This window comes from Vanellus vanellus, assembly GCF_965231255.1.
Source record: "Vanellus vanellus genome assembly, contig: HAP1_SCAFFOLD_63, whole genome shotgun sequence".
NCBI classification, from domain to species: domain Eukaryota; kingdom Metazoa; phylum Chordata; class Aves; order Charadriiformes; family Charadriidae; genus Vanellus; species Vanellus vanellus.
This window is the reverse complement of record NW_028127298.1, coordinates 991,514-1,010,914: the sequence shown is the minus strand read 5'-3', so window position 1 is coordinate 1,010,914 and position 19,401 is coordinate 991,514.

The following is a 19,401-nucleotide window of genomic DNA, read 5'->3' as shown; positions in this document are numbered from 1 at the left end:
TCTGCTATGACTTGCGGACCATGACTTGCTGGGTCAGATTGCAGAAGAATGCCAATCTTTGCAGGACCTTTGACAGGGACGCTTTAATTTTTGAATACAGGCTCTCATACGTGCAGTCAGCTCCTAAACATTCCAAAGTGTGATAATTCAGCCCTTGAAAAATATATTTTGTACAAATAAGAGTTAACGACTCTCTCAGGAATGAAGAATTAGAGCCCGACAGTCTCTTAGCCCTCTAATCCCATGGGGTAATAAGAAAAATAGCACTACACCTTTGAACCAAACTAGGGAGTCAAGCAGTCGGTGGCTCATTTTTACAGAGCCAAAGTCCTACAGGAATCCTCTCCTGAACTGTTGGATAATGAGCAGAAATAGGTTTATCCACAGAAAGTATGCAGTTTTTCTTGTCAGGTAGTGTATTTTGATTCCTTAACCACAAACTCGAGAAAGAGAATAACGCAGACTTGAGTAAGGCAAACCCAGCCCACATTATAGCTGCCTGCTAGAAATGGAAAAGAACCACCTACAGCTGTACAGGCTCAGAGCAGGCTCAACCTCAAGATGCATTAGGGAGAGCTGCTTGCTCTCGCACCTTGCACAGATCCTAATATTTCAAACCCCTCGCTAACCTCTTCCGCAGACTCTGGGAATGGAATATCTTCGCTGAAAGAAGCCGCCGGGCGTTTGGTTGCCTTGGTCGGCAACTGCACCACAGCAGAAACTTTCTCTTTCTGTTCAGAGATGGAATAATCTAAAAAACAAAGACAGGCCATGTAAGAACATGATAGAAAACCAACAGAGGTACATTACGAATACAGCCAGGAGGGAGCACACAGCTTTGATTTAAAATACTCTTTCTGCTGACACGCGCGGGCTCACCGCCAGAGACCTGGGCTATCTCCTGCTGGCAGTAAAAGTATTGTGCCCTGCCACAGTCACCGCAGATAACGTCACACATAGGGCTAAGCCCTACCGTACACCCTCAAGCCATTGGCTATGGGGATAGATAGCCACAAGGAAAGAACAGCTTGAAAAGCCACAGTTTCAGGAACAATGCCAGAGCACAAAAGCCAGACTTTTCCAAGGGACACGAAACCTCAGAAAAATCAGGCATATTCAATACTTCTGTAATGTGCAATACCTGATGTTTTCTTTTTCGGCGGACTCTCGTCACCATCGTCCACAGGTATCCAAACGCTGAGGAAAGAACACACACAACAGTGTTTTGCAGCCCTAGGGAAGCTCCCAACAGGCTGACTTCCCTTCACAGGGCCCAAACTTTCAAAGTTACTTTTCCTATCCCGAAGGTCTTCCCCTCCAAGCGCCCCTGGGATCATCTCAGGCACATACACCTAACTGCACCTCTCCTCAACATCCCCCAACCTCTCCCAGCCAACGACCGCTCTCAGAGAGCTAATTATCCTGCTGCAGCACATTAGGCCTCTTTTTCTCATTCGGTTAATGCTTCCTAACATTTAACGTTTGTTCCTATTGCCAAAAACTTAAGTTCATATGTAAAGTTTTCCTCTTTCATCAGGGAAAGCAGCACACCAGAGATTACTACGCCATCTCATTTCGTAAATCACTACACTGAGTTGCAAAGAAAAGTCTAAGGAGGACAGGAAATAAAAGGTGGCAAAGCAACTCATGCATACACCCACTTCAATCACTTTTTCCTTTGGGAATGGAGCACAAAGGATGGTCCTAGGTGGGTTTTTGCCTCTATTTGCCCTCCCAAATGTCATGACAGACGGCAAGGATTCTTTGAAGAATTCTATGGTCTTTCTTACACAAAGGAATTTCTTTTAAACTGTTATGCCCCCAAATCCTGCTGATATCATTGCTTCTGGACTATCTTCTCTCTGTATCAGGAGCACAAAGAAGTCCCTAACGGCACCTTTCATACAATGTCAAGAGTATTGGCTATTCCTATGCTATTAAAGTCAGGCAGAAAATATTGGGGGGTAGGCATTAGAGGCAAATACCCTCCCATAAAGATGCATTCTTACTCAGCATATTTCATACTTCAGAAGGCAAAAGTAAAGAAGGCAAAATCTTTGTATCCTCCTGCTCAATTGTTCGCAGGAGCTAACTCCTTCTGAGCTGCTCTCCAGGCTCAAGGCTACGTCCTGAGAGAAGCGCAGTTTCAATACCTGACGGCACTTACGGCAACTGCCTGTGAACAGAAATGCCGCTTTCTCCAGCTTTACCAGAGCACCCGGCACCTGGGAGAGCCTTGTTTTGTCCTTTTTTACCTTACCAGCCACTTGGAGGTTTAGAATCAGTTTGATGGCGAGAAAAGAGGAATTCTCTCCTGGGAAGTTGTACTAAGCTGCTCCCCGCTCCTTCACCACTCCAAGTCTCCACCCCCTCTTTTTCCCTTTTCAAGCCCCCGCTGTGCAGACGGAAAGCCAACGAGGGGGTGGCTTTGCCCACGGATTTGGGGGGAACATCTGGAAGCCACAGTCATCTCAGCATCACAGGGGAACGACTCTGACTGCGGCCCGGGGCGAGCCCACAGCGGCAGGAGCCACAGCCGCCGCACAGGGCCGGAAGGACGGGGCTGCCGGGCTGGGAGAGGGCGGGGGGGGCACGGGGCTGCCGGGGCCCACCACGAGCCCCACCGCCCCGGAGGGGGGGCTCTGGGCGGGCAGAGGGGCCGAGCCCAGCCCAGGGGAGGGCAGCCAGAGCCAGGGGAGCCCCAGAGCAAGACCCCGCCCTGCACCCGAGCCCACAGAGCGACTAACGCCGCTCCCGGCCGAGGCGCCGGGCGGGCTCCCGCCAAGGAGCCCCGGGGGTCCCGCAGGCCCAGGGCGGAGGGGGGAGTGGGCGCCGGGGCAATGCCCGGGGGCGGCCCTGAGGCGACGGGGCGGCTCGCTGACCTGGGGGGCGGCCTCTTGCGCGGCGGCGGGACCGGGGGCGGCGAGGAGGGCGACGAGGGCCCCCCACAGCCGTCGGTACATGGGCGGCTGAGGGGGGAGAGAGGGGCGGGGCGGTGGGTGCGCGCGCGCAGGCGCGACGCGTCTGTGCTCTGCCTGAGGGGGCCGTTAAGGGCCGCCCGGCCCGCTTCTGCCCTGCCCTGCGGTGGGGCCGGGCCGGCGCCGTCCCGCCTCGCCCTCCTCTGTCTTGGGGAGGCGCTGGTCCTTCTCCGGAAGCCCCGAGCCGGGCGCCGGGAGGCGGGGGGTGCCCGGAGGCGGGGAAGAGGCCTGTCTGCCCTCGGGGAGAGGCCCCCACAGAGGCCGGAGGGGCCCCCCAGAAGCCCTCCAGAGACGGAGGGGCCCCCCAGAAGCCTCCCAGAGAGCGGAGGCGCCCCTCGGAGAGCGGAGAAGCCTTTCGGCGTCCCGCAGGACTGAGGCGAGCGGCACCGCCCGGTGGCGCGGGCTCTCGCGCGCCCCCTCCTGCCTCCTCTGCCCGCGGTGGGTGAGGGAATGCCAGTCCCGGGCTTACCGAGCCCTTTCCTGCGCGCTCGCACGGCGCTTTGCGCCCCTCTGGCGCGGAGCTCCGGTGGCCGCATCCGGCTGCGCCATGGCTGCGGCGCGACTGGAAGGACGCGGACTGCGTTCGGCGTTCCACCATGGTGAGCGGCTGCGATGGAGCGGCGCCCGACCGCCGGCCGCGGGCAGCCCCGCTCGAGCCGCTGCTGCGGGGGCCGGCGAGCGTGTGGTGAGCGCTGAGCTGTGTGCGGGGGGTTGGGCTGGCTCTTGGGGCGCTGCCTCGCCCTGCCCTTGCTCCTAAGGGGGCTTTTCAATGCGGTGCTCGCCCGTCGTTAACGGGGGGTGGACATGTGCGGGTGTTGCTGCAGCCCCGTGGCGGAGAGGCTTTTCCAGAGGGGTTTTTAAGTGTAAGAGGAGCGAATGTTCTGAGCAGGACGTGGTGTCTTGGGCTGTAGCTTCATCTGTGGAGCTGTAGAGTCGTGGGAAGGATGGAGGAGAAGGAACGAGGCTCCCGGTGAAGGGAGGGAAGTGAGGAGGTGCAGTGTCCAGCCCGGCGTCGAGAAGTGTCTGGGCAGGAGGGGACACGTTGGTGTAGGAGCCGTGGAGCAGCCCGTGGCCCGAAGCAGGGGGTGGACACGGGGAGCATGGGCTCAATGAGAGGAGGAGCACGAAACCTCGGCGTGGTGGGTTTAAATGGAGGGCTGGGAGCGAGAGCGGCATCCAGCCTGGGCAGGGGAGCTGGGTCTGCTCCTTCTCCACGTGAGCAATGGTGGTTTGCAGGTAGCATCTGGCTGCACTTGCTGGAACGCAGAGCAGGAGAGAGTTGTGTCCTGGTTTTCCCCTACAAAGGCAGGACATGGGTGGAAACGTGGCAGCGGGGAGGGAGTGGGGTAACTGGGAGCCCCCATGCGCCTCCCAGCCCCATCGCGCTGGGTTGGGGCTGCAGCTCACCCCAAGGCACCCTTGGGTGCACCCACGCTCTGTGATGGGGTGTTTCCGGGCCTGAAGGGTTGTCCCCGTGTCCCTGCTGGGCTCACGGTGGTGGCACACTGGTCTGCGTGGGACTGGGAGTGGCCGGGAAGGGTCTCACGCTGAGGCCGTCGCTGACCCTCGTTTTCTCTCCGACCATAGGGCTCCTCGATGTACCTCTTGGGTGTGTATGGAGCCCCCACCGGCCGGTGCCTTCTGCCATCAGCACCCAGTAAGTGCCTGGTACCCCTTTCCAGGAGATCTTCGCTTGGGCACCTTGGGAGGGTGAGCAGCTACTACCATGGGATGGTAGCATGGGGACAGCCACCTCCCTTGTCCCTTGTCCGGCCGGTCCCCTGACCCTCTTGCTCTTCTGTGCCCCTTCAGCTGCCAGAGCAAGAGTTTGTGAACCTGTTCATTGGGACGCAGGCGGTGGGGGCCATCATCGGGAAGAAGGGGCAGCACATCAAGCAGCTGGTGTGGTTTTTGGGTGCCTCCATCAAGGTGAGGAAGAGGCCGCGGGGCTGGTCCTGTGTTTTGTGCCTCAGTTTCCCCTCCCCACTGCCGAGGGCAGGGAATGGGAGTCTGCGGGTTACAGTGTTGCTCCCCAAATTATCATAGAATGGTTTCGGTTGACAGAGACCTTGAAGACCATCCAGTCCACCCTGCTGCCCTGGTCAGGGACACCTCCCACCCGCCCAGGTTGCTCCAAACCCTGACCAACCTGGCCTTGAACACCTCCAGGAATGGGGCAGCCACAGCTTCTCTTGCCATCTCATGTTGAGCTTCTCATCAATCAGCACCCCCAGGTCCTTCTCCTCAGGGCTGCTCTCCATCCATTCTCCGCCCAGCCTGGATTTTTGCTGGGGATTGCCCCGACCCATGTGTAGGACCTTGCACTTGGCCTCCTTGAACTTCATGAGGTTGGCATGTGCCCACCTCTCCAGCCTGTCATTAGTAGAAGGCCAGGCCTGCAGCACCCCGGTTATCAGCCCGGCTCGGGTGGGAGGGGATGCTCCTGCATGGGGGCGTTGCCCTGCGTTGGGGGGGTACATCCCACCAAGGGAAGGTCTTGCCAAAGTGGGGGCTGCGCTCATGCTCCCTCTCCCTCATCCCTCCCCAGATCGCCCCGGCAGAAGGTCCCGAGGGCAGTGAGCGGATGATCATCACGGGGCTGCCCGAGGCTCAGTTCAAGGTGCGCTGGGTGGGGGTTGTGGGTGGGGGGGACAGTAAGGGACAAGTCGAGGGCATCCCTGTGGTCACCACTGTGCTGCCAGCCTGGCTTGGCCTCCCTCAGCGCCAGGGGAGCTCTTTGCTGGGTACAGTGGTTTTGATGCTGCTGGACATGGGGACATCATCAGCTTTGGGGATGGAGAGGCACAGTGGGCGCTGCCTGATGGTTTTCCTTCTGTCCGTCTCCTCCCCAGGCCCAGGGGTGAATATTTTGGGAAGCTGGAAGAGGAAAACGCGAAAGACGTGAAGCTTGAAGCCCACATCAAGGTGCCTTCTTTCGCCACTGGCCATGTTATAGGCAAAGGTGGCAAGATGGTAGGTGGTGGTGCCCCGGGGACGCAGAGTTGGGCATCAGCCATCACCCCCGCCCACCCCAGGGGGACAAATCCCGAGTGCACAGTGGTTTCGGCGATGTCTCAGCCCCCATGTCCTGGTGGTGGTTCTTGTTGGTCCCAAGGAAGGGGGAGACACACAGGGTGCCTGGTGCCGTGGTGACACCAGCAGCAGAGGATTTTGGCTCTTCCACAACACAACCCTCTTGTGGTTCGCTCCAGGTGAATGAACTGCAAAGCTTAACCAGTGTGGAAGTCATTGTGCCACGAGACCAAACCCGGACAAGAACGAGGAGGTCATCGTTAAAATCATTGGGCATTTCTTTGCCAGTCAGGTACAGTTTGGCCGTGGCTTTACCCAATATTTCCCGGCTGCTTCCGTCCACTGAGGAAAGGCGTGGGGTGGCTGAGCCCAGCACCACCCGAGTGTCCTGCCACTCTTCTTTCAGGTGGTCCCTGTGCCCCCAAGAGGCACTGAAAGTGTTTCGGTAGCTCCCCCCGGCTGTGGGAGTGCTGAAATTGAAGATTGGCTCGATTGAGCTAAAAATGGGTGTTTTGGATGCTGTGCAGAGCAGCACCCAGGGTGTGAATGGACTCCTCGGTGCGGGCAAAGCCATGCGCATCCCACCTGGGTGCATCTTCCATAACCTTGTCTCCTGTCCACTTGAGAGGGATGGTGGCCCCCCAGAAAAATTCAGGTGCTCTTGAGGAGCGATGGAGGAAGCGCAGGTTTAAAAAAAAAAAAAAAAAAAAAAATCAAACAGAAAAACCAAACCAAAACAAACCCCTTGAAATTACTTACAGCTTGTCTGCAGTGACAAGTTGGGAGTGGCAAGATGCTCCGTGGGGGCTTGGGGGTGGGTGGTAGGGGGAGGGTAGGGGGAGAAACAGTGCCCTGACCCCACCTCTTGCTTTTCCCCTCTCCTCCCCAGGACTGCACAGCGCAAGATGAGGGAAATGCTCCAGCAGGGGAAGCAGCAGGAGCAGAAACACGCTCCGGGAGCCCCGGCCTCGCAGCACAGCAAGGGAGGCTCCCGCCATGATGCCCAGCACTGCCCGATGAGTGTAACCCCACTGCCAGACTTCGCCCCCCCCCCCCCCAGCAGGTCAGGGGAGCAAACCAAAGACCCCTCCCAAACAGCCCCCCCCCCCCCCCCATTCCACATGGCACTGTGAGGATGCGCAACCGAGGGGTACGGGGAGGGCTCTCTCCATCACCTCCCGACACTATCCCTTTAGTTGGACTAACATAGGCAGAGAGAGAGAAAGAGAGTTTTTATTATTCTTTTTTTTTAAATTTTTTATTTCTTAAAAGCCACCGGTTTTTCATCCCAGGCATGGCCAGAGGAGCTCGCCCAGCGTTGAGGGGGGGAGGTTGGGCTGTGTTGCGCAGCGCAGCGGCTCATCAGTTTTTAGAATTAATGCAATGATAACGAAACTAACGGCGATTTTTAAGTTTTGTAAGGATTTTAATTCTTTATTTATTTCATTTCAGAGGGAGTGGGGGCGGGAGGGGGATGTTTGTTTTTTAGCACAAGCTGGCTTTTCTAGAGGTTAAAGGAAAGGCCGTGCTCGGCCGTAAACGCTTTGGGGAATGATCCCGGTTGCAAGGAGAGAAGGGGGAAAGAGGGGCCGGGCGGGAAAGCCAGATTTCCAAGAGGTTGTCAGCCCAGGGCTGGGAAAAAAAAAAAAAAAAAAAACACTAGCAAAATAATTTTTTTTTTTAATTTCAAAAATAAAACGCATACAACCCTCAACCCCCGATGACACACACACAACCACAAACAAAAACTACCTCAGGGTTTCATACCTCAGCACACTGTGCTTCTGTTTCCCTTTTAGAGATTTTGTGTGCCTTACAAAACTGATAACTGGCACATTATTTTTGTTTATTTTCTTAATAAAAAAAAAATGAATTGGAAAACATGCTCTACTGAGTGCGAGGCGGGAGAAGGAAAGCAATCCCACGGGTGCCAGAGCTCTTCCATAGTCTCCTTCTGCTGGCTGAGAACCAGGGGCCGTTCCTTCGGAGAAAGATTGAGAAATGTTTAAAAAGAGAAAAAGAAAGAAAAATAAAAGAAAAAATGAGGGGAAAGAAGAAAAAAGGGAAAAAGATAAAAAGGGGGAAAAAGAAAAAAGGGAAAAGGAAAAAAGGGGGGGGGGAAGAAAAAAAAAAAGGGAAAAAAAAACAACAACCCCAAATATAAAAAAAAGAAAGGTAGAAAGGAAAAAATAAACCAACCAAACCAAGCAAGGTAAGTGGTGAAAGCCGTCCGGCAAGAGGAGGGACGAGAGCCAGCGGTGGGGTGGCGGTGCCAGCGCCGGCCCTGGGGGCTGTGACACCACACTGCAAAATGTTCTGTGAAAAAAAACAACCAAAACCCACCCAACGACAACAACATCAAAAAACAAAGAGAAATCTCTCCAGCTCACAAGAGCCTGAGCTTGCTCTCTGTTGCTTTCTCTCCAGTGACTCGGGGGGGGGGGGGGGGGGGAAGGGGAAGGGGAAGGGGGTATAGCGGAGCTGAGAGTGGGGGGGGGGTTGTGGTGGGAGTTTGCCCCATGGCTGTGATGGGGAGAGAAGGGGTGGGTGGGGAGCGGGGGATGTGGTGTCAGGTTTTTTAGGGTGGTGTGGGTTTTTTTGCCAGGTGTCGCTTTACCCAGTGGCTCGGGGAGTGTGACGAAACAGGAAAAAGGGCTTCACTGAGAGGTTCAAATTAACAATTGATTTGGACTTCACTCACAGGTCCAATACGTCACTATTGCAAGTTCTGTGTGTGCGATGGCGATTACACTATTGCGGTTTAGAAGCAATTAGCGGGATCCACTATTGCAAGTTACAAATGATCCCGACAATTGACAACACAAACCACAAGGGCACTAGATATTAATACCTTAAAAGAGTGCACCAGTCACAAACTCAATCGCATGCCCTATACCGTACGGATGTTTCTTAGTCACTTACCCTCTCTCTCTCAGGTGAGGTCACTCCATCCCGGGGAAGTTACCCTGTACAGCGTCCTGGATGGAGGGGGCGGATCTCCTAGGGGCCAGCTGTATCCTTGGAGGATTCCCCATTTGTCTCCCCAGACCCTGCGGTTTATATTTCCTGACTCGGTGAGGGTGCAGGATTATGCCCGAGTGGATTACACTGTCTGGGATATTTCCCTCTGGTGGTGCCATAGCGAAGTCTCTGTTGCCAATTTGTGATGTCCGGCGCTCAGCGTCAAGGGAAGAGTGGTGGGATGGGACTCGGGGCATTTTGTTTGTTAAGGGCCATTTGGTTTTGGTTGTTCTGTGCCATCTTGAGATAAGCCCGGGCTGAGCTGTTTTGCAGCTCCCCCCAAGTTCTCTCTGCACAGCCAAGGCACGGCGGAGATGGAGCTGAGTGGGATGGCAGCTCCCTGCCTCTCACCTCTTGTGCTCTGAAACCGGCTTGGCTGGCTGCTCCCACACAGTGTGTTACTGGCTTGCCCAGCAGGTAAAGAACCCAGATTTGGGACGCCACTGGGGTGTCCGTAAGGGGTCCTGGGGGGGACTCTTGCAGGCCAGAGGCAGTCTGGGGCAGCCCTTCAAGGATCTGGGGGTCCCCTCTGGTGCCTCTGGGGAGGGTTTTGTGGCTGGAGAGGGCCCAGCTGGTTTCAAGAGGTGCTTCCTCCCTTTCTCCAGCCCACCCAGCTCCCCCGACACCACCACCCCCCCAGGTTGGTGGGTGCCAGCAGTGCCAGCCTGTCCCACTGGGTCGGGCACTGAGGGGGGCACAGCCCCAGCCGCGGGATGGGAGGAGGAACCACAGCACCAGGGATAGAGACCAACATTTTATTTCTTTAACATTTCCCATGGGGGGCACCCCAGGGTTGCGCGGCTGCACCGCAGCTGGTGCCAGGAGGGACTCCAACGTCCCCCCCACAGCTCACCTGGCTCCGCTCGTGATGCTTTTGATGGGGCTCAGCGCGGCCTCTTCTGTGCTACGAACCAAGCGGCTCCAGGTAGGCGACTGCTGCACCGCACTGTGCCGCAGCGTGGGGAGGGGTGGGGGGCTGCGGCGCAGGGCTGGGAGCTGCTCCCGTCTCACCCAGCTCCCGGGGTCCTGCAGAGGGACTGGAAGAAGCCAAAGCAAGGGACGATGGACGCAAGAGCCTGCCCGCAGGAGCAGAGCGGTGAATGGCCTGGCACCGAGCACCATGCAAACAGCCGGAGCTGTGCCGGGGGCTGCCGGCTGCTCACTCCGTCCCCTCCCTCAGCAGCTTCTCGGCTAGCGGATGAAGGATGGGAGCTCAAGTCGATGCAGGAGAAGCAGGGAGTGTGGGGGAGACCCCCAGATCCTGCCCCAGACCCTCAGCCCGTGCCCTGCCTGCGCTGGGCAGCCCTGCCTGCCTGCTGAGGAGGGGGTGCTGCCCGCGGGCTCCGACGGAGGAGACGGGGTGCAGCGGGTCTCTTCTCTCTCCTCCTCTGCAGGGCAACCGAGGAGGCAGCACCGGGCCCCACAGGACCCACTGGGCTCCCTGCCAACCATATACCATCTGAGCAGTGATGCCTCTCTCTACCCCCCCCCCCCCCCAAGCCCCCACGTCCCACTGCCCTCCTCTGCCGCCTATAGGTCCTATCAGTGGGGACAGCTCCTTCTGGTCCAGGCACCCCCTGGGCTCCTGGGCCCCCCGAGGGCCACCGCAAGAGCCCCTGCAGCCTGTGCTCGCTGGCCAACTGGGAGGACTGCAGCAGCCTGTTGAGGAGCAGCTCCTCTTCCCAGAGCTCCCTCTACCACTTCCTGGAGCCCTGGCCCAGTGCAGCAACAGAGCCAGTGGTGCTCACACACTCAGGACAACCCCGCTCTCCCATGGCTGCTGGTGGGGCTGTAGGGAAACTGGGGCTGGTCCTCGGCCAGGAGCCTCCACAGGAGCTGCCAGCAGGGACCAAGAAAGAGTGGGTTCCCCGGCAGGGGATGGACAGGGCACAGAGGCCCATGGACGAGCACCTGTCCCCCAGAAGCCCCCCAGCCATGGACATGGACAAGGTGGAGCGGGTGCGGGAGATCACGTATGCTTTCCAGGCCTTGAACGCAAAGACGGAGGAGTCCTGCAAGACCATCGGCAGGGAGTGTGGCCAGGCAGACCCAGGGCTGTGCAGGGCAGGAAGGTGCCTGCGGCAGGGCTGCGCCCAGCTGTGGGGCTACCTGAAGGGCTGGTGGAGATGCCACTAGATGTGTCTGCTTCCGCCAGCCCTGCAAGTGGTGACAGCGCCAGGCCCAGAAGACCAACAGTGCCCCGAATACTGAGCGGCTGTGGCGTGTGGGGCCGGGAACCCCTCTGGGGTACCCCCTATGTGAAACATTAAAGATAAAATGTTTGTCTCTAGCCCTCGTGCAGTCCTCCCTCCTCCCATCCCACGGCTGCGGGTGCTCCCCCGAGGGAGCAGGCTGCAATCAGCAAGCACTGTGTGTTGAGCTCCCCTGCTCACAGCCATGCTCCACCTGAAGGCGGCAAGGCAGGAGCAGTCCCCAGCCGACTTGGGCGCAAAAAGGTTCATCTGACTCAGCGGGTGAGGAATGGCCCGTTTCAACTCCGTACCTTTGGCATTCTCAGGTCGGAGGATTTGATGGAGCCAACTGAGAGCGGCAGCATACGCTGTGGGGCTCTGAGCTGCTGCGTGGTGCCAGGTCTATCCAACGTCAGGCAGTACGTTCCCAGGAGATGTCACTGATAACAACTCTTCCGAGGAAGTGGGGCCGTTTCTGTAGTCGTAGCCTGCCTGGAGAAACAGCCCACGGAGCTAACAGTCTGCTGAGCAGCAAGGGAGCAGAGTCGCTGACTCTCAAACAAGGACTGAAGTACAGCAACTCACTCTATTGCCTTCCCCCTTCGCCCGCTGCCTCCCACAGTTTGGAAGAAAAGAACCAGGGAGCTCCAAAGGAGGGGACCCCTCCCCCACTCCCCCAAATCTGTCCAACATCCCCAAACCTCCCTCAAGACACGGGACTCCTCCCACACATCTCCACTCCCCACACCGCCAGCCCTCCCCCTCCCCCAACGCTCCAAAAAGCAGCAGTCCTTAGGGCAGACTCCTTAAGCTGACTCCACAGCTATGGCTCCACGTCGGCTCTGGGGGAGATAAGGGGGCCCCGGGGCTCTCCGTGGGCTTTAAGGGGGTTCCAGGGCTGCCCACGGGCTCCCAGCAATGCCCGTGCCCACCACCCACCCCCGCTTCAGGGGGCCCAGCGCTGACATCCCCCGACCCATCTCGGGGGTACCTGGGGGGGCTCGGCCGTGGGCTGGAGGCGGGCGAAGGGGGCACGGCCGGGCTGACCTGCCGGGGGGGGGGCTGAGAGCGGAGCCCAGAGCGGAGCCAAGCGCCCGGCCAGGCCGGCCCCGGGCACCCTGCGCTGCGGCCGGGGCTGCCGCCACCTGCGGGGACGAGCGGGGGGTGAAGGGGCGGCAGCGGGGGAGGGGGGGGGGGCCTGAATCGGCCCTGTTCCCCCCGGGGACCCCCCACTCGGCTCTGCCCCCCTCAAACAGGCCCAGGCCGCCCCCCAAGCCCCCCAGCCCGGTCCCGGCACCCCACAAACCCCCCAAACTGGCCCTGGACACCTCCGCACCACCGCTCCTGCCGCCGCCGCTGCCGCCGCCGCCCGCCCGCGCCCGCTCCCGCTCCCGCTCCCGCCTTCCACGGCCCCGGTTCCCCCCTCTCCCCCGGTACCAACCGTCGCAGCTCCCGACCGCCGACGCATACCGGAAGTGGTCCCCTTCGTGTCCGCCCACTCGCGCATGTGCCGAGGCGAAAACCCGGGCCACGCCCCCCTGCGTCGCCGCGGCAAACGCGAGCGAGGGGGCGGGGCCGCGCCGAGGAGAACGAGCCCCACATCACAGCTTCTCTCCGCGTCGGGCAATGCGAAGCCGACACCATCCCTGCCCTCCCCAAAATCAGCCGGGACCCCCCGAAACCATCCTAGCCCTCCCCAAAATGAACCGGACATCCGTCTGCAGAGTTCCGCCAGCACCCCGACGGACATCACCGGGATGGGGGGAAAGAAAACAACCAGAAAGGTACTGAAAAGAACGTGGAGACGGTGCTTAGAGATCCTTCTGAGAGGCAAAACCCGGCCTTTGTTCTCATTTTTGAACACGGGGTTTCACAGTGCTTCGCGGGCACTTCTTTCCCAGAGTTTTGCCCCAAACCCACGCTTCTAGCCCCGCTCCCCAAGCCCTCCCTCGGGGCCCACCGCCTTTCCCCAGCCCGGCCTGTCCTTAAAGCTTTTCTTTCCACACACAGCCCTTTCCACTCACCTCCCTCCGGGGCCTCCTCTCTCACAGACACCTCACAGCCCTGCAAACCTCCCTCTCCCGAAAAGCCATTCCCCCCTCGCTCCCCCCTCACGCAACACCTATTCCCCTCACACACTCGCTCCCACCCCTCCCCCCATCCTCTCTCCTCCCTTCCCCCTCCCCCCATCTTTCACCCCCCCTTCCCCTCTCCTCCCATTCAAAATGGCCCTTCCCTCCCCCTCCCGCCTTTTCCTGCCTCAGCCCCCGCCCCCCGCTCAGGTGACACCGCACACAGCCGCCATGAGGCGCGGCGGGGAGGGCCGGGGCTGTGAGAGGCGATGGCGGGGAGGGAATTTTTTTTCTTCTTCTTTTCATCTCCTCAGGCTTCGGGCAGCCCCGCGTGGGCGGCTGGAGATCCCCCCCTCCCCTTCCAGGAGTGGCCCCGGCCCTGGGGCGGCCCCCGCCTCCCTCCTCCCCACAGGCTCTCCTCAGGGGGAGCCCCCAAATCTGTCCCCTGGGCGGCCCCACAACCTCCTGTGTGTCCGGGAATGGGGTTTCCCTTAGGGAGAGCCCCCAAATCCATCTCTGTCATTGCCCTACAGCCTCCTGCATGGCTGGGAGCAGTGATTCCCTCAGGGATAGATCCCCCCTCATCCCCAAACCTATCCCCAGGGTGGTCCCACAGCCTTCTGCATGGCTGGGAGCAGTGTTTCCCTCAGGGAGAGCCCTCAAATCCATCCCCAGGGTGGTCCCACAGCCGCCTGTGTGGCCAGGAACGGCGTTTCCCCCATGGATGGAGCCCTCTCCTTCCCCCTACCCCACTCCTGGGCAGCCTTTTCCTCCCTCCCACCTTCTCCCCACAGCTCTTCCAGGGCTGGGAAAACACTCCTGCCCTTTCTCTTCCTGCGGGTTTTGAGTAGAGCCCCCTGTCTGCCCAGCCCACACGTAGGGTCTGGGCAGCTCCACGCCTTGTGTTTGAAGCAGGAATTGGGATATTTCAGTTTTCTTCTGCCATCAGGCATGGTTGTGAAAGGGCCAGTTGTAGTGGTTAGGCTTTGGTGGGTGAGTAACAGCAAATCTTATTTAACTTTTCCTTTTTTTCAGATTTTGTGTAGGGGGCTCGTTGTCCTCACGCCCGCGAGTTCTGCTCCAGGTCAAGCGAAGCCCCATGGAACTGGCCCTAAGGGCGGCGGCGGCCATGGACCAGCGCCCCTTTGGCGTCGAGAACGTGGTTTATTTTGAGGTGAATCTCCCTGTTTTTCTTGAAAAGCGGGGGGCTGGTTTGTAGCGAGGCTTAAAACCCCGGGTTGTGCCTAAGTGTGGGGCTGATTTCAACCTCAGGGGCTGCGACTCCGTCCTCAGGGGCTCCGACTCACAGCCCTGGCAGCACCGTCAGCGTGCTGGGCTCAGCGTTCTCTTGTATTTTGAAGGGTTTCTTACGGATCGGCAGCAGCCGGGGATATTTAGCAGCTGTGTATTGGTGGTGGAATCCGTGTGGTGAAAAGATCTTTGGGGTAAAGAGGTGAATAGGTGGTTTGTTTTTTTTTTCACCTCGAGAATGTTTCTTGTTGCCTTGTACCTGTAAAAAGATGTTCAAATCGTTAAGGTGTTCAAATCGTTTCATAAAATTACCCCCTAGACAGGAATATGTTTTGTGGTTGGTTTGGGTTTTTTTTATGAGTCCTTTCAGCCTGCTCTCCAGGTGGAAATGGGCAATGCAAAGGCATTACAATGACAGATTTGCTAAATATGTTGCCGAGGTCTATATTAGTGGCTTTTCCTGAAGCGGGGAAAAGACGTCCTGTTTAATTCTTGTTTGCATTTCAAATTCTCTGTGAAATGGATTAAGCAGAGAGGGCTTCTTTTTGTGGGTCTGCCCTTGGGAGGAGAGCGCCTTTAGGAAAAGGCTTTTCTGGAGGGGACAGAGAACTTAATTGCTGATGTCTCTAAAAGCGCGCCCTGTTTGGGTGCTTTGAATTTTCCAGTGTGGGAAAAGCCGCAGAAGTGTGTATTTCTGTCCAGCTGCAGAGAAATGGGTAATACTGAGCCCTACAATAGCTTGGTTGTTTTTTTTTCCCCTGTGTGATGACTGGTGTGGAGGGAGTTTGTACCAAAGAGTCAACTTCTGATTGTGGGCAGCCCCTGTTTTAGGAAGTGTTGCACAGATTGCTTATCGATGCAACTGCTGCCGTGACTCCCGCACTCCCTGCTGCTGTCAAGCTTTTATTACTTGTTCTGAAAAGCTCTCGAAATACGTGCTGAGCTGCGCGGCTCCCCCGAGCCAGGTAGCCATGGCCACTGCCTCCTCGGCTCCTGTTGGCCATGGCTGACTATTTTCAGCAGGATTTGAGTATGTCTGTGTGCTCCTCCTTCCCTTTTAGCCATCTGTTATTTGAGTTTGGGACTCGGAGGCCTTACTGTCTTCCTGCGCTCTGTTTTTTATCACTGTTGACAGTTCTGGATTCACCAATAACAGTACTCAGCGCTTACATCTGGAACTCCCTGAAAACAATGAACTCATTAATCCAGGGCCAAAGGTTTAGAAATAAATGGAACAAGGTCAAGCCTTGGGATCTTTAGTAACGTGATTCGGAGCCTCTCACCTGGCTTCTTGGTGGAGCTGGCACAGAGGTCGGTGATAATCCAAAACTGCAGAGCGAGCTGGGTGCCCGTGGAAGGGGAACTGCACTCTCAAGTGGCAATACTTGGGGTCTCGTTGCCTGTGGGAGGGAAAGGGACGTCAAGAGTCAACCTAAAGGAACTTCTCACCTTCAGAGGTCGCACTCTGGAGGTGACGGTTAATTGAGGGGAGTCGTGGAAGCGTGCCTTACTGAGCAACATGCTGCTGCCGGCCCGAGACTAAATGTCTCCAAAGTTTGGGGTTGGTTTAAGTGCTCTTTGGTTATTAGCTGGATGTCACTCTTAGAAGCACCTCTTGCCCTGTCTGGAGGGGTTTGCTGCTGCCTCCTGCATTGGGCCGAGGGGACCGGCAGCCTTCAGGACAGGGACTTTCTCAAGTGCAGAGGCTAAACCCAGTGTGTGCTGCTTAAAAACTGCTCTGGGTGTTAGTGCGGCGGTCACGGTGAGAAATGTGTTGGCTTAGGGGAGCCTGAGATTTGCATTCCTCTTAAGTGCGGGGGATTTTGGGGAGCCTGGGTGGTACAATCCCCTTCCTGCTCCCAGATTCCTGTCGCTGACCCGTCAGCGGGGTGTTAGCAGAGCTGATGCCCGCAGCAGCTGAGGGTCGGCATGATCCCGGCATCGACAGAGCTCTGGAGCTGAGGAATGGGAGCGTGGCCCGTTTCCATCACAGCTTGTGAGGGAAATAGTGCGGTTTGATATAGCCGGGGTGTGTAAACGGGGATTCCTCTGTGCACGTGTGCTTACAGGGTGCACGCACGTGTGTTACTTGGAGTGTTTCTTAATGCCTGTGAAGCTTTACGAGATTGGTTAATGAGCGTTGCTTTGCTGCGCAAGTGCAAAGTGTTATTTTCATGGAGAAACCAGCTCAGATGTTCCCTTTATTTTTCTTTTTTTTAAAGGCAGAATGCCTATTTTAAAGCTTTCCTTGCAGGCAGAATGACATCTGCTTTTGAGGATTGTTTCTTTCCCTGCGGGGTGGGAAAATTCTATAGCCTCGCTAAGGCCGCAGAGGAAGAAAACTTGTCAGTTTCCTGGAGCAAACTGCAGTTTGGAGAGGGGGGTGGTTTGCCAGAGCGCCTTTTAGCACCTTGTCGGGCACATTTCTTTTCCCTGGGGGGGGCTGAGGTTTAACATCGCCTTTTCATTTGCCTAGCTTTTGGTTGTATGAATTAATGGGTGTTTCAATGGGAACCACAAGACCTAATTTCTCAGTTGCCGTCTTAAAAACTGTGCAGGGACAGAAGTGGGACAGGGAGGTGACCGGAGTGAAACGCTGAAGGCTGTTAAGGCTGGAATAAGGAATGGCAGGGCTTGTTCTGGTCACCCAATATGACAATAAAAGGCCACAAGTTCCTCGTGGAGGTAAAGAACCGACAATCTGGGAGGGCGTTCAGGGATTTGCCTCATCGAAGGGTTTCCAGGGGAATACAGGGGTCACTCTCCATCTCATTCCTGGTGAGCTGCCTGCCTGTTAAGACCGTTACTGCATTATAACCACAGAGACAGGCCCTGAGTTTAGGTTTGGGAAGCCATTAGCTAATTTTGTGGTTAATGCTTTTTTCCTTTAGAGTGAGTCTGTGACTCGGTTCTCTCTGCTGAAGATGAGACACGTCCTTCCCTCTGCTTTGGCAATGGCCGCTTTCCTTGGGCACAGGGACCGCACACCCCTCTGGTCCTTTCTCTGTAAGTAAATCGTGGCTGTGCCGCCTTCCTGCCCGGCCTGGGGAGCTTGTCCTTTACTGAATGAGAAAGCAAGTTTTTCCCTGGAAGGAAAAAAAGAGATTTAAAAATCTCTGTCCTTCTGTGCAGCACTGCCATCCCAATGCAGCCTTGGGAGAGGCACCTTTCCTCCAGCGCTGGAACCATGGCAGGGAAGGGACCTGCTATGTTGTTAGATGGATGAATTTTATTGTTCTTTGGCAAGAAATGAATATGGTGACAATCGTTACCCGGTCCAGCCGGCCTTAGTGGTCAGCCCCCTCCTCCCTTTCCCTGTGGGAAGGCTCCGAGGATCTCCCAGGCTATAGGAACAGGCAGGCAGTAAGGATGCTGTGCTGGGAAGCTTTGACTGGCTTTGCTATCTTCCTCCTGTGAATGGAGAGATGGATCCTCAGCACTTTGGAGCTCACCTTCCCCAAACGCTGAGTTTGCCATTTGTTATCCACAAATGATGCGATTTTCTGTGCAGGAAACAGGATTTTTCAGAAATTCCAGCACGGTATGGGAAGAAAACGCTCCTGGAACTTTTAATGCAGGTCATTCCTTTTTGGTGTCGCAATTAAAAAGTGACGTCTGTAACTTTGAAACAAATATTTGTACATATTTGTCAATGGGTGCAATTCACGTAGTCGCTGGAAGGAGAAGGGATCTTAACCGCATCTCTTATTTCAGGCTGTATCCTGATAACGCCAGGGATTGATGTCCCGCTGGGGATTTTTCTCCAGTTCCCATCTTTTGCGGCTAATTGAGCGGCAGAGATTTTCCAGCTAGACAGGCAGTGAGCTCTACGGAGGGAATGCGAGTGCAGATCTAACGTTGACTGTGATTAAACTATATTGTTAAAAGACTCCTGCCTTCCAAAGAAAGTCTGGAAAAGTGAAAAAGGATGTGCCTTTCTCCTTTGGGATTGCTTTTGTGTCAGAGGGAATGGAAACAGCCCACCGGGCTTTTGCTCCGCTCCTGGCTTTGGCTTGGAAAAAGCCCGAAACGGCTCAATCCCTGTGGGGCCGACTGTGACCCAGGTGAGGGGCAGCTGTGCCAGGAGATCCGGAGGGTCCATCTCCACACCTTCCGTGTCCAGTGAGAGATTTCCCCGAAAAGAGGGAAGTTCTGGGAGAATGGGGAGTGGTGCAATGATGAGGGTGGCGAGGAAGGCTAAAGGATGGTCTTGATGATTTTTACCGTGAGTGGGTTTTTTCATATATCTTTTGGGCAGAATGGCCGGGGACTTTGTGTTTAGGCCGATGAAGGTCAACTCTAAAATCCGCATTGGGCCATGAGTTCCAGCCCAGCGGTCAGAATAACTGCAAACCCTGGGGAAAGGGGGCTGAGGAGCGGGTGCGTGGTTGGTTCGGCGCCGGGGCTCTGCCAGCCGTCGCTGTTGCCGTTGACCTTCTCCCTGTGGATTGGCCACTTCTCCCACTGCCCCACAGCACTGCGGAGGGTCATGGAGGGTTATTTTTGGCTGGAGTATACCCCTGTGCTGGCCAGAAATGGCCAGAGCTAGCCCAGGCTGGGCTTGCCACTCAGGCTGACCTCATGATGCCGGTTGCCGGCCTCCCGCCTTCTACACAACATTCCGACGGTGGTCTTGGCCCACCGTTGCAGCTCTTCTGCTGCTGGCTGTCGGTCTCAGAGTGAACTTTGCGAGTTTGCTCAGGCTTTTGAGGAAGGAAGCGGCAATTTTCTTGCCCGATGGGGCGCAAAAGGGCTCACGTGGTGGAACGGTAATGCTGTTGGTGGCGAGAAGGAGCTGTGGGAGTTGTCAGAGGGCAGTTGGTGATGCTGTGCTGGGAAATAACTGCCATACCT